The sequence below is a fragment of the Phyllobates terribilis genome, unplaced genomic scaffold, assembly GCF_046119375.1.
Source record: "Phyllobates terribilis strain yellow unplaced genomic scaffold, ASM4611937v1 Scaffold_253__1_contigs__length_2831437, whole genome shotgun sequence".
NCBI classification, from domain to species: domain Eukaryota; kingdom Metazoa; phylum Chordata; class Amphibia; order Anura; family Dendrobatidae; genus Phyllobates; species Phyllobates terribilis.
In genome coordinates this window covers 2,764,270-2,779,841 of record NW_027363013.1, presented here as the reverse complement: position 1 = coordinate 2,779,841, position 15,572 = coordinate 2,764,270, and positions in this window count along the sequence as shown.

The following is a 15,572-nucleotide window of genomic DNA, read 5'->3' as shown; positions in this document are numbered from 1 at the left end:
TGGATTTTTGAAAATTTCACTTTTTTTGTGAAAATATCCACTAAATAAGGGAATAATATGTGTGAGGGTACCCCAGGAGAGTTCCAAATGTGTCTGGGTAGAATATATATCCCACAGGGTTAAAATTGGAAAAAGTTGAAAAAAATTTTTTTTTGGACTTAGTCATTTTTCCGACATTTATCAGAATTTCAGATAGGGGAAATGTCAGTGAGCGTTCCAATTTCAGTTCCAGAGCGATTCGCCCAATGAGTCCTTGATATTTAGTCGTTTTCTGCCAATTTTCTGGATTTTTGAAAATTTCACTTTTTTGTGAAAATATCCACTAAATGAGGGAATATTATGTGTGAGGTTACCCCAGGAGAGTTCCAAATGTGTGTGGGTAGGATATATATCCCACAGGGGTAAAATTGAAAAAAGTTTAAAAAAATTTTTTTTTGTACTTACTCATTTTTCCGACGTTTATCAGACTTTCAGATAGGGGAAATGTCAGTGAGCGTTCCGATTTCAGTTCCAGAGCTATTCACCCAATGAGTCCTTGATATTTAGTCGTTTTCAGCCAAGTTTCTAGATTTATGAAAATTTCACTTTTTTTTGAAAATATCCACTAAATGAGGGAATAATATGTGTGAGGGTACCCCAGGAGAGTTCCAAATGTGTGTCGGTAGTATATATATCCCACGGGGGTAAAATTGAAAAAAGTTGAAAAAAAATTTTTTTTTGGACTTATTCATGTTTCCGACGTTTATCAGACTTTCAGATAGGGGAAATGTCAGTGAGCGTTCCGATTTAAATTCCAGAGCGATTGCCCAAAGAGTCCATGATATTTAGTCGTTTTCAGCCAATTTTCTTGATTTTTGAAAATTTTACTTTTTTTGTGAAAATATCCACTAAATGAGGGAATAATATGTGTGAGGGTACCCCAGGAGAGTTCCAAATGTGTGTCGGTAGTATATATATCCCACGGGGGTAAAATTGAAAAAGCTTGAAAAAAATTTTTTTTTGGACTGTCATTTTTCCGGCGTTTATCAGAATTTCAGATAGTGGAAATGTCAATGAGCGTTCCGATTTCAGTTCCAGAGCGATTCGCACAATGAGTCCTTGATATTAAGGCGTTTTCAGCCAATTTTCTGGATTTTTGAAAATTTCACTTTTTTTGTGAAAATATCCACTAAATGAGGGAATAATATGTGTGAGAGTACCCCAGGAGAGTTCCAAATGTGTGTGGGTAGAATATATATATTCCACGGGGGTAAAATTGAAAAAAGTTTTAAAAATTTTTTTTTTGGACTTCGTCATTTTTCCAACGTTTATCAGACTTTCAGATAGGGGAAATGTCAGTGAGCGTTCCAATTTCAGATCCAGAGCGATTCGCCCATTGAGTCCTTGATATTTAGTCATTTTCTGCCAATTTTCTGGATTTTTGAAAATTTCACTTTTTTGTGAAAATATCCACTAAATGAGGGAATAATATGTGTGAGGGTACCGTAGGAGAGTTCCAAATGTGTGTGGGTAGAATATATATCCCACGGGGGTAAAATTGAAAAAAGTTGAAAAAAATTTATTTTTGGACTTAGTCATTTTTCCAACATTTATCAGACTTTCAGATAGGGGAAATGTCAGTGAGCGTTCCGATTTCAGTTCCAGAGCGATTCGCCCAATGAGTCCTTGATAGTTAGTCGTTTTCAGCCAAGTTTCTGGATTTTTAAAAATTTCACTTTTTTGTGAAAATATCCACTAAATGAGGGAATACTATGTGTGAGGGTTCCCCAGGAGAGTTCCAAATGTGTGTGGGTAGAATATATATCCCACAGGGTTAAAATTGGAAAAAGTTGAAAAAAAATTTTTTTTGGACTTATTCATTTTTCCGACGTTTATCAGAATTTCAGATAGGGGAAATGTCAGTGAGCGTTCCAATTTCAGTTCCAGAGCGATTCTCCCAATGAGTCCTTGATATTTAGTCGTTTTCTGCCAATTTCCTGGATTTTTGAAAATTTCACTTTTTTGTGAAAATATCCACTATATGAGGGAATAATATGTGTGAGGGTACCCCAGGAGAGTTCCAAATGTTTGTGGGTAGAATATATATCCCACAGGGTTAAAATTGGAAAAAGTTGAAAAAAATTTTTTTTTGGACTTAGTCATTTTTCCGGCATTTATCAGAATTTCAGATAGGGGAAATGTCAGTGAGCGTTCCGATTTCAGTTCCAGAGCTATTCACCCAATGAGTCCTTGATATTTAGTCGTTTTCAGCCAAGTTTCTAGATTTATGAAAATTTCACTTTTTTTTGAAAATATCCACTAAATGAGGGAATAATATGCGTGAGGGTACCCCAGGAGAGTTCCTAATGTGTGTCGGTAGTATATATATCGCACGGGGGTAAAATTGAAAAAAGTTGAAAAAAAATTTTTTTTTGGACTTATTCATGTTTCCGACGTTTATCAGACTTTCAGATAGGGGAAATGTCAGTGAGCGTTCCGATTTAAATTCCAGAGTGATTGCCCAAAGAGTCCATGATATTTAGTCGTTTTCAGCCAATTTTCTTGATTTTTGAAAATTTTACTTTCTTTGTGAAAATATCCACTAAATGAGGGAATAATATGTGTGAGGGTACCCCAGGAGAGTTCCAAATGTGTGTAGGTAGAATATATATCCCTCGGGGGTAAAATTGAAAAAGCTTGAAAAAAATTTTTTTTTGGACTGTCATTTTTCCGGCGTTTATCAGAATTTCAGAGAGTGGAAATGTCAATAAGCGTTCCGATTTCAGTTCCAGAGCGATTCGCACAATGAGTCCTTGATATTAAGGCGTTTTCAGCCAATTTTCTGGATTTTTGAAAATGTCACTTTTTTTGTGAAAATATCCACTAAATGAGGGAATAATATGTGTGAGAGTACCCCAGGAGAGTTCCAAATGTGTGTGGGTAGAATATATATATCCCACAGGGTTAAAATTGGAAAAAGTTGAAAAAAATTTTTTTTTGGACTTATTCATTTTTCCGACGTTTATCAGAATTTCAGATAGGGGAAATGTCAGTGAGCGTTCCAATTTCAGTTCCAGAGCGATTCGCCCAATGAGTCCTTGATATTTAGTCGTTTTCTGCCAATTTTCTGGATTTTTGAAAATTTCACTTTTTTGTGAAAATATCCACTAAATGAGGGAATAATATGTGTGACGGTACCACAGGAGAGTTCCAAATGTGTGTCGGTAGAATATATATCCCACAGGGGTAAAATTGAAAAAAGTTGAAAAAAATTTTTTTTTGGACTTATTCATTTTTCCGACGTTTATCAGACTTTCAGATAGGGGAAATGTCAGTGAGCGTTCCGATTTAAATTCCAGAGCGCTTGCCCAAAGAGTCCATGATATTTAGTCGTTTTCAGCCAATTTTCTAGATTTTTGAAAATTTTACTTTTTTTGTGAAAATATCCACTAAATGAGGGAATAATATGTGTGAGGGTACCCCAGGAGAGTTCCAAATGTGTGTCGGTAGAATATATATCCCTCGGGGGTAAAATTGAAAAAAATTTTTTTTGGACTGTCATTTTTCCGGCGTTTATCAGACTTTCAGAGAGTGGAAATGTCAATGAGCGTTCCGATTTCAGTTCCAGAGCGATTCGCACAATGAGTCCTTGATATTAAGGCGTTTTCAGTCAATTTTCTGGATTTTTGAAAATTTCACTTTTTTTGTGAAAATATCCACTAAATGAGGGAATAATATGTGTGAGAGTACCCCAGGAGAGTTCCAAATGTTTGTGGGTAGAATATATATATTCCACGGGGGTAAAATTGAAAAAAGTTTTAAAAATTTTTTTTTTGGACTTCGTCATTTTTCCAACGTTTATCAGACTTTCAGATAGGGGAAATGTCAGTGAGCGTTCCAATTTCAGATCCAGAGCGATTCGCCCATTGAGTCCTTGATATTTAGTCGTTTTCTGCCAATTTTCTGGATTTTTGAAAATTTCACTTTTTTGTGAAAATATCCACTAAATGAGGGAATAATATGTGCGAGGGTACCCCAGGAGAGTTCCAAATGTGTGTGGGTAGAATATATATCCCACAGGGTTAAAATTGGAAAAAGTTAAAAAAAATTTTTTTTTGGACTTAGTCTTTTTTCCGGCATTTATCAGAATTTCAGATAGGGGAAATGTCAGTGAGCATTCCAATTTCAGTTCCAGAGCGATTCTCCCAAGGAGTCCTTGATATTTAGTCGTTATCTGCCAATTTTCTGGATTTTTGAAAATTTAACTTTTTTGTGAAAATATCCACTAAATGAGGGAATAATATGTGTGACGGTACCACAGGAGAGTTCCAAATGTGTGTCGGTAGAATATATATCCCACGGGTGTAAAATTGAAAAAGCTTGAAAAAAAATTATTTTTGGACTGTCATTTTTCCGGCGTTTATCAGACTTTCAGATAGGGGAGATGTCAGTGAGCGTACGGATTTCAGTTCCAGAGCGATTCGCCCAATGAGTTCTTGATATTTAGTCATTTTCAGCCAATTTTCTGGATTTTTAAAAATTTCACTTTTTTGTGAAAATATCCACTAAATGAGGGAATAATATGTGAAAGGGTACCACAGAAGAGTTCCAAATGTGTGTGGGTAGAATATATATCCCACGGGGGTAAAATTGAAGAAAGTTGAAGCATTTTTTTGGGGGGAATTAGTCATTTTTCCGGCGTTTATCAGACTTTCAGATAGGGGAGATGTCAGTGAGCATTCCGATTTCAGTTCCAGAGCGATTCGACTAATGAGTCCTTGATATTTAGTCGTTTTCAGCCAATTTTCTGGATTTTTAAAAATTTCACTTTTTTGTGAAAATATCCACTAAATGAGGGAATAATATGTGTGAGGGTACCCCAGGAGAGTTCCAAATGTGTGTGGGTAGAATATATATCCCACGGGGGTAAAATTGAAAAAAGTTGAAACTTTTTTTTTTTTGGACTTAGTCATTTTTCCGGCGTTTATCACACTTTCAGATAGGGCAAATGTCAGTGAGCGTTCCGATTTCAGTTCCAGAGCGATTCGCCCAATGAGTCCTTGATTTTTAGTCATTTTCAGCAAATTTTCTTTATTTTTGAAAAATTCACTTTTTTGTGAAAATATCCACTAAATGAGGGAATAATATGTGTGAGGGTACCCCAGGAGAGTTCCAAATGTGTGTGGGTAGAATATATTTCCCACGGGGGTAAAATTAAAAAAAGTTGAAACTTTTTTTTTTTTTTGACTTAGTCATTTTTCCGCGTTTATCAGACTTTCAGATAGGGCAAATGTCAGTGAGCGTTCCGATTTCAGTTCCAGAGCGGTTCGCCCAATGAGTCCTTGATATTTAGTCGTTTTCAGCCAATATTTTGGATTTTTGAATATTTCACTTTTTTGTGAAAATATCCACTAAATGAGGGAATAACATGTGTGAGGGTACCACAGGAGAGTTCCAAATGTGTGTGGGTAGAATATATATCCCACGGGGGTAAAATTGAAAGAAGTTGAAACATTTTTTTTTTTTGGACTTAGTCATTGTTCCGGCGTTTATCAGAATTTCAGATAGGGCAAATGTCAGTGAGCGTTCTGATTTCATTTCCAGAGCAATTCGCCCAATGAGTCCTTGATATTTAGTCGTTTTCAGCCAATTTTCTTTATTTTTGAAAAATTCACTTTTTTGTGAAAATATCCACTAAATGAGGGAAAAATATATGTGAGGGTACCCCAGGAGAGTTCCAAATGTGTGTGGGTAGAATATATATCCTACGGGGGTAAAATTGAAAAAAAAATTTTTTGCACTTAGTCATTTTTCCGGCGTTTATCAGACTTTCAGATAGGGGAGATGTCAGTGAGCGTTCCGATTTCAGTTCCAGAGCGATTCGCCCAATGAGTTCCTGATATTTAGTCATTTTCAGCCAATTTTCTGGATTTTTAAAAATTTCACTTTTTTGTGAAAAAATCCACTAAATGAGGGAATAATATGTGTGAGCGTACCCCAGGAGAGTTCCAAATGTGTGTGGGTAGAATATATATCCCACGGGGTAAAATTGAAAAAAGTTGAAAAATGTTTTTTTTTGGACTTACTCATTTTTCCGGCATTTATCAAACTTTCAGATAGGGGAAATGTCAGTGAGTGTTCCGATTTCAGTTCCAGAGCGATTCGCCCAATGAGTCCTTGATATCTAGTCGTTTTCAGCCAATTTTCTGGATTTTTAAAAATTTCACTTTTTTGTGAAAATATCCTCTAAATGAGGGAATAATATGTGAAAGGGTACCACAGAAGAGTTCCAAATGTGTGTGGGTATCCCGCGGGGGTAAAATTGAAGAAAGTTGAAGCATTTTTTTTGGGGGAATTAGTCATTTTTCCAGCGTTTATCAGACTTTCAGATAGGGGAGATGTCAGTGAGCATTCCGATTTCAGTTCCAGAGCGATTCGACTAATGAGTCCTTGATATTTAGTCGTTTTCAGCCAATTTTCTGGATTTTTAAAAATTTCACTTTTTTGTGAAAATATCCACTAAATGAGGGAATAATATGTGTGAGGGTACCCCAGGAGAGTTCCAAATGTGTGTGGGTAGAATATATATCCCACGGGGGTAAAATTGCAAAAAGTTGAAACTTTTTTTTTTTTGGACTTAGTCATTTTTCCGGCGTTTATCAGACTTTCAGATAGGGCAAATGTCAGTGAGCGTTCCGATTTCAGTTCCAGAGCGATTCGCCCAATGAGTCCTTGATATTTAGTCGTTTTCAGCCAATATTTTGGATTTTTGAAAATTTCACTTTTTTGTGAAAATATCCACTAAATGAGGGAATAACATGTGTGAGGGTACCCCAGGAGAGTTCCAAATGTGTGTGGGTAGAATATATATCCCACGGGGGTAAAATTGAAAGAAGTTGAAACATTTTTTTTTTTTTTGGACTTAGTCAATGTTCCGGCGTTTATCAGAATTTCAGATAGGGCAAATGTCAGTGAGCGTTCTGATTTCATTTCCAGAGCAATTCACCCAATGAGTCCTTGATATTTAGTCGTTTTCAGCCAATTTTCTTTATTTTTGAAAAATTCACTTTTTTGTGAAAATATCCACTAAATGAGGGAAAAATATATGTGAGGGTACCCCAGGAGAGTTCCAAATGTGTGTGGGTAGAATATATATCCCACGGGGGTAAAATTGAAAAAAAAATTTTTTGCACTTAGCCATTTTTCCGGCGTTTATCAGACTTTCAGATAGGGGAGATGTCAGTGAGCGTTCCGATTTCAGTTCCAGAGCGATTCGCCCAATGAGTTCCTGATATTTAGTCATTTTCAGCCAATTTTCTGGATTTTTAAAAATTTCACTTTTTTGTGAAAATATCCACTAAATGAGGGAATAATATGTGTGAGGGTAACCCAGGAGAGTTCCAAATGTGTGTGGGTAGAATATATATCCCACGAGGGTAAAATTGAAAAAAGTTGAAAAATGTTTTTTTTGGACTTAGTCATTTTTCCGGCGTTTATCAGACTTTCAGATAGGGGAAATGTCAGGGAGTGTTCCGATTTCACTTCCAGTGCGATTCGCCCAATGAGTCCTTGATATTTAGTCGCTTTCAGCCAATTTTCTGGATTTTTAAAAATTTCACTTTTTTGTGAAAATATCCACTAAATGAGGGAATAATATGTGTGAGGGTACACCAGGAGAGTTCCTAATGTGTGTGGGTAGAATATATATCCCACGGGGGTAAAATTGAAAAAAGTTGAAACTTTTTTTTTTTGGACTTAGTAATTTTTCCTGCGTTTATCAGACTTTCAGATAGGGGAAATGTCAGTGAGCATTCCGATTTCAGTTCCAGAGCGATTCGCCAAATGAGTCCTTGATATTTAGTCGTTTTCAGCCAATTTTCTTGATTTTTGAAAATTTCACTTTTTTGTGAAAATATCCTCTAAATGAGGGAATAATATGTGTGAGGGTACCCCAGAAGAGTTCCAAATGTGTGTGGGTAGAATATATATCCCATGGGGGTAAAATTAAAAATAAGTTGAAGCATTTTTTTGGGGGGAATTAGTCATTTTTCCGGCGTTTATCATACTTTCAGATAGGGGAGATGTCAGTGAGCATTCCGATTTCAGTTCCAGAGCGATTCGCCCAATGAATCCTTGATATTTAGTCGTTTTCAGCCAATTTTCTGGATTTTTTAAAATTTCACTTTTTTGTGAAAATATCCACTAAATGAGGGAATAACATGTGTGAGGGTACCCCAGGAGAGTTCCAAATGTTTGTGGGTAGAATATATATCCCACGGGGGTAAAATTGAAAGAAGTTGAAACATTTTTTTTTTTGGACTTAGTCATTGTTCCGGCGTTTATCAGAATTTCAGATAGGGCAAATGTCAGTGAGCGTTCTGATTTCATTTCCAGAGCAATTCGCCCAATGAGTCCTTGATATTTAGTCGTTTTCAGCCAATTTTCTTTATTTTTGAAAATTTCACTTTTTTGTGAAAATATCCACTAAATGAGGGAATAATATGTGTGAGGGTACCCCAGGAGAGTACCAAATGTGTTTGGGTAGAATATATCCCACGGGGGTAAAATTGAAAAAAGTTTAAAAAAAATTTTTCATGGACTTAGTCATTTTTCCGGCGTTTATCAAACTTTCAGATAGGGGAAATGTCAGTGAGCGTTCCGATTTCAGTTCCAGAGCGATTCGCCCAATGAGTCCTTGATATTTAGTCGTTTTCAGCCAATTTTCTGTATTTTAGAAAATTTCACTTTTTTGTGAAAAAATCCACTAAATGAGGGAATAATATGTGTGAGGGTACCCCAGGAGAGTTCCAAATGGGTGTGGGTAGAATATATATCCCACGGGGGTAAAAATTGAAAAAAGTTTTAAAAAATTTTTTTTTGGACTTAGTCATTTTTCCGGCGTTTATCAGACTTTCAGATAGGGGAAAAGTCAGTGAGCGTTCCGATTTCAGTTCCAGAGCGATTCGCCCAATGAGTCCTTGATATTTAGTCGTTTTCAGCCAATTTTCTGTATTTTAGAAAATTTCACTTTTTTGTGAAAATATCCTCTAAATGAGGGAATAACATGTGTGAGGGTACCCCAGGAGAGTTCCAAATGTGTGTTGGTAGAATATATATCCCACGGGGGTAAAATTGAAAGAAGTTGAAACATTTTTTTTTTTGGACTTAGTCATTTTTGCGGCGTTTATCAGAATTTCAGATAGGGCAAATGTCAGTGAGCGTTCTGATTTCATATCCAGAGCAATTCGCCCAATGAGTCCTTGATATTTAGTCGTTTTCAGCCAATCTTCTTTATTTTTGAAAATTTCACTTTTTTGTGAAAATATACACTAAATGAGGGAATAATATGTGTGAGTTTACCCCAGGAGAGTTCCAAATGTGTGTGGGTAGAATATATATCCCACGGGGGTAAAATTGAAAAAAATTTTTTTTCGGACTTAGTCATTTTTCCGGCATTTATCAGACTTTCAGATAGGGGAAATGTCAGTGAGCTTTCCGATTTCAGTTCCAGAGCGATTCTCCCAATGAGTCCTTGATATTTAGTTGATTTCAGCCAATTTTCTTTGTTTTTGAAAATGTCACTTTTTTGTGAAAATATCCACGAAATGAGGGAATAATATGTGTGAGGGTACCCCAGGAGAGTTCCAAATGTGTGTGTGTGAAATATATATCCCACGGGGGTAAAATTGAAAAAAATTGAAAAAAATTTTTTTTTTTGACTTAATCATTTTTCCGGCATTTATCAGACTTTCAGATAGGGGAAATGTCAGTGAGAGTTCCGATTTCAGTTCCAGAGCGATTCGCCCAATGAGTCCTTGATATTTAGTCATTTTCTGGATTTTTGAAAATGTCACTTTTTTGTGAAAGTATCCACTAAATGAGGGAATAATATGTGTGAGGGTACCCCAAGAGCGTTCCAAATGTGTTTGGGTAGAATATATATCCCACGGGGGTAAAATTGAAAAAAGTTGAAAAATTTTTTTTTTGGACTTAGTCATTTTTCCGGTATTTATCAGACTTTCAGATAGGGATATGTCAATGAGCGTTCCGATTTCAGTTCCAGAGCGATTCGCCCAATGAGTCCTTGAGATTTACTCGTTTTCAGCCAATTTTCTTTATTTTTGAAAATTTCACATTTTTGTGAAAATATCCACTAAATGAGGGAATAATATGTGTGAGGGTACCCCCAGGAGAGTTCCAAATGTGTGTGGGTAGAATATATATCCCACGGGGTAAAATTGAACAAAGTTGAAAAAAAAATTTTTTTGGACTTAGTCATTTTTCCGGCGTTTATCAGACTTTCAGATAGGGGAAATGTCAGTGAGCGTTCCGATTTCAGTTCCAGAGCGATTCGCCCAATGAGTCGTTGATATTTAGTCGTTTTCAGCCAATTTTCTGTTTTTTTAAAAATTTCACTTTTTTGTGAAAATAAATTAGTAATGAGGGAATAATATGTGTGAGGGTTCCCCAGGAGAGTTCCAAATGTGTGTCTGTAGAATATATATCCCACAGGGGTAAAATTGAAAAAAGTTGAAAAAAATTTTTTTGGACTTAGTCATTTTTCCGGCGTTTATCAGAATTTCAGATAGGGGAAATGTCAGTGAGCATTCCGATTTCAGTTCCAGAGTGATTCGCCCAATGAGTCCTTGATATTTAGTCGTTTTCAGCCAGTTTTCTAGATTTTTGAAAATTTCACTTTTTTGTGAAATTATCCACTAAATGAGCGAATAATATGTGTGAGGGTACCCCAGGAGAGTTCCAAATGTGTGTGGGTAGAATATATATCCCACGGGGGTAAAATTGAAAAAAGTTGAAAACATTTTTTTTTTGGACTTAGTCATTTTTCCGGCGTTTATCAGACTTTCAGATAGGGCAAATGTCAGTGAGCCTTCCGATTTCAGTTCCAGAGCGATTCAACCAATGAGTCCTTGATATTTAGTTGATTTCAGCCAATTTTCTTTATTTTTGAAAATGTCACTTTTTTGTGAAAATATCCACGAAATGAGGGAATAATATGTGTGAGGGTACCCAAGGAGAGTTCCAAATGTGTGTGTGTGAAATATATATCCGACGGGGGTAAAATTGAAAAAAATTGAAAAATTTTTTTTTTTTTTACTTAATCATTTTTCCGGCATTTATCAGACTTTCAGATAGGGGAAATGTCAGTGGGAGTTCCGATTTCAGTTCCAGAGCGATTCGCCCAATGAGTCCTTGATATTTAGTCATTTTCTGGATTTTTGAAAATGTCACTTTTTTGTGAAAGTATCCACTAAATGAGGGAATAATATGTGTGAGGGTACCCCAAGAGAGTTCCAAATGTGTTTGGGTAGAATATATATCCCACGGGGGTAAAATTGAAAAAAGTTGAAAAATTTTTTTTTTGGACTTAGTCATTTTTCCGGTATTTATCAGACTTTCAGATAGGGATATGTCAATGAGCGTTCTGATTTCAGTTCCAGAGCGATTCGCCCAATGAGTCCTTGATATTTACTCGTTTTCAGCCAATTTTCTTTATTTTTGAAAATTTCACTTTTTTGAGAAAATATCCACTAAATGAGGTAATAATATGTGTGAGGGTACCCCCAGGAGAGTTCCAACTGTGTGTGGGTAGAATATATATCCCACGGGGTAAAATTGAAAAAAGTTGAAAAAAATTTTTTTTTGGACTTAGTCATTTTTCCCGCGTTTATCAGACTTTCACATAGGGCAAATGTCAGTAAGCGTTTCGATTTCAGTTCCAGAGTGATTCGCCTCATGAGTCCTTGATATTTAGTCGTTTTCAGTCAATTTTCTGGATTTTTGAAAATTTCACTTTTTTGTGAAAATATCCACTAAATGAGGGAATAATATGTGTGATGGTACCCCTGGAGAGTTCGAAATGTGTGTCGGTAGAATATATATCCCATGGAGGTAAAATTGAAAAAAGTTAAAAAAATTTTTTTTTTGGACTTAGTCATTTTTCCGGCGTTTATCAGACTTTCAGATAGGGGAAATGTCAGTGAGCATTCCGATTTCAGTTCCAGAGCGATTCGCCCAATGAGTCCTTGATATTTAGTCGTTTTCAGCCAGTTTTCTAGATTTTTGAAAATTTCACTTTTTCGTGAAAGTATCCACTAAATGAGGGAATAATATGTGTGAGGGTACCCCAGGAGAGTTCCAAGTGTGTGGGTAGAATATATATCCCACGGGAGTAAAATTGAAAAAAGTTAAAAAAATTTTTTGGGGGGATTTATTCATTTTTCCAGCATTTATCAGAATTTCAGATAGGGGAAATGTCAGTGAGAGTTCCGATTTCAGTTCCAGAGCGATTCGCCCAATGAGTCCTTGATATTTAGCCATTTTCTGGATTGTTGAAAATTTAACTTTTTTGTGAAAATATCCACTAAATGAGGGAATAATATGTGTGAGGGTACCCCAGGAGAGTTCCAAATGTGTGTGGGTAGAATATATATCCCACGGGGTAAAATTGAAAAAAGTTGAAAAAAAAATTTTTTTGGACTTATTCATTTTTCCGGCGTTTATCAGGCTTTCAGATACGGGAAATTTCAGTGAGCGTTCCGATTTCAGTTCCAGAGCTATTCACCCAATGAGTCCTTGATATTTAGTGGTTTTCAGCCAATTTTCTGGATTTTTGAAAATTTCACTTTTTTTGTGAAAATATCCACTAAATGAGGGACTAATGTGTGAGGGTACCCCAGGAGAGTTCCAAATGTGTGTCGGTAGAATATATATCCCACGGGGGTAAAATTGAAAAAAGTTGAAAAAAATTTTTTTGGGACTTAGTCATTTTTCCGGCGTTTATCAGACTTTCAGAGAGGGGAAATGGCAGTGAGCGTTCCAATTTCAGTTCCAGAGCGATTCGCCCAATGAGTCCTTGATATTTAGTCGTTTTCAGCCAGTTTTCTGGATTTTTGAACATTTCACTTTTTTGTGAAAATATCCACTAAATGAGGGAATAATATGTGTGATGGTACCCCTGGAGAGTTCGAAATGTGTGTCGGTAGAATATATATCCCATGGAGGTAAAATTGAAAAAAGTTAAAAAAATTTTTTTTTTGGACTTAGTCATTTTTCCGGCCTTTATCAGACTTTCACATAGGGCAAATGTCAGTAAGCGTTTCGATTTCAGTTCCAGAGTGATTCGCCCAATGAGTCCTTGATATTTAGTCGTTTTCAGCCAATGTTCTGGATTTTTGAAAATTTCACTTTTTTGTGAAAACATCCACTAAATGAGGGAATAATATGTGTGAGGGTACCCCAGGAGAGTTCCAAATGTGTGTGGGTAGAATATATATCCCACGGGGGTAAAATTGAAAAAAGTTTAAAAAAATTTTTTTTTGGACTTAGTCATTTTTCCGGCATTTATCAGACTTTCAGATAGGGGATATGTCAGTGAGCGTTCCGATTTCAGTTCCAAAGCGATTCGCCCAATGAGTCATTGATATTTAGTCGTTTTCAGCCAATTTTCTGTATTTTTGAAAATTTCACTTTTTTGTGAAAATATCCACTAAGTGAGGGAATAATATGTGTGAGGGTACCCCCAGGAGAGTTCCAAATGTGTGTGGGTAGAATATATATCCCACGGGGGTAAAATTGAAAAAAGTTGAAAATTTTTTTATTTTGGACTTAGTCATTTTTCCGGCGTTTATCAGACTTTCAGATAGGGTAAATGTCAGTGAGCGTTCCGATTTCAGTTCCAGAGCGATTCGCCCAATGAGTCCTTGATATTTAGTCGTTTTCAGCCAGTTTTCTGGATTTTTGAAAATTTCACTTTTTTGTGAAAATATCCACTAAATGAGGGAATAATATGTGTGAGGGTACCCTAGGAGAGTTCCAAATGTGTGTGGGTAGAATATATATCCCACGGGGGTAAAATTGAAAAAAGTTAAAAAAAATTTTTTGGGGGATTTATTCATTTTTCCAGCATTTATCAGAATTTCAGATAGGGGAAATGTCAGTGAGAGTTCCGATTTCAGTTCCAGAGTGATTCGCCCAATGAGTCCTTGATATTTAGTCATCTTCTGGATTGTTGAAAATTTAACTTTTTTGTGAAAATATCCACTAAATGAGGAAATAATATGTGTGAGGGTACCCCTGGAGAGTTCGAAATGTGTTTCGGTAGAATATATATCCCATGGGGGTAAAATTGAAAAAAGTTGAAAAAATTTTTTTTTTGGACTTAGTCATTTTTCCGGCCTTGATCAGACTTTCACATAGGGCAAATGTCAGTGAGCGTTTCGATTTCAGTTCCAGAGTGATTCGACCAATGATTCCTTGATATTTAGTCGTTTTCATCCAATATTTTGGATATTTGAAAATGTCACTTTTTTGTGAAAGTATCCACTAAATGAGGGAATAATATGTGTGAGTGTACCCCAGGAGAGTTCCAAATGTGTTTGGGTAGAATATATATCCCACGGGGGTAAAATTGAAAAAAGTTGAAAAATTTTTTTTTTGGACTTAGTCATTTTTCCTGCGTTTATCAGACTTTCAGATAGGGCAAATGTCAGTGAGCATTTCGTTTTCAGTTCCAGAGTGATTCGCCCAATGAGTCCTTGATATTTAGTCGTTTTCAGCCAATTTTCTGGATTTTTGAAAATTTCACTTTTTTGTGAAGATAAATTAGTAATGAGGGAATAATTTGTGTGATGGTACCCCAGGAGAGTTCTAAATGTGTGTCGGTAGAATATATATCCCACAGGGGTAAAATTGAAAAAAGTTGAAAAAAATTTTTTTTTGACTTAGTCATTTTTCCGGTGTTTATCAGAATTTCAGATAGGGGAAATGTCAGTGAGCATTCCGATTTCAGTTCCAGAGCGATTCGCCCAATGAGTCCTTGATATTTAGTCGTTTTCAGTGAGTTTTCTGGATTTTTCAAAATTTCACTTTTTTGTGAAAATATCCACTAAATGAGGGAATAATATGTGTGAGGGTACCCCAGGAGAGTTCAAAATGTGTGTCGGTAGAATATATATCCCATGGAGGTAAAATTGAAAAAAGTTGAAAAAAATTTTTTTTTGGACTTAGTCATTTTTCCGGCCCTTATCAGACTTTCACATAGGGCAAATGTCAGTGAGCGTTCTGATTTCAGTTCCAGAGCGATTCGCCCAATGAGTCCTTGATATTTAGTCGTTTTCAGCCAGTTTTCTGGATTTTTTAAAATTTCACTTTTTTGTGAAAATATCCACTAAATGAGAGAATAATATGTGTGAGGGTACCCTAGGAGAGTTCCAAATGTGTGTGGGTAGAATATATATCCCACGGGGGTAAAATTGAAAAAAGTTGAAAAATTTTTTTTTTGGACTTAGTCATTTTTCCTGCGTTTATCAGACTTTCAGATAGGGCAAATGTCAGTGAGCGTTTCGTTTTCAGTTCCAGAGTGATTCGCCCAATGAGTCCTTGATATTTAGTCGTTTTCAGCCAATTTTCTGGATTTTTGAAAATTTCACTTTTTTGTGAAAATAAATTAGTAATGAGGGAATAATATGTGTGAGGGTACCCCAGGAGAGTTCCAAATGTGTGTCGGTAGAATATATATCCCACGGGGTAAAATTGAAAAAAGTTGAAAAAAAAAATTTTATTGGACTTAGTCA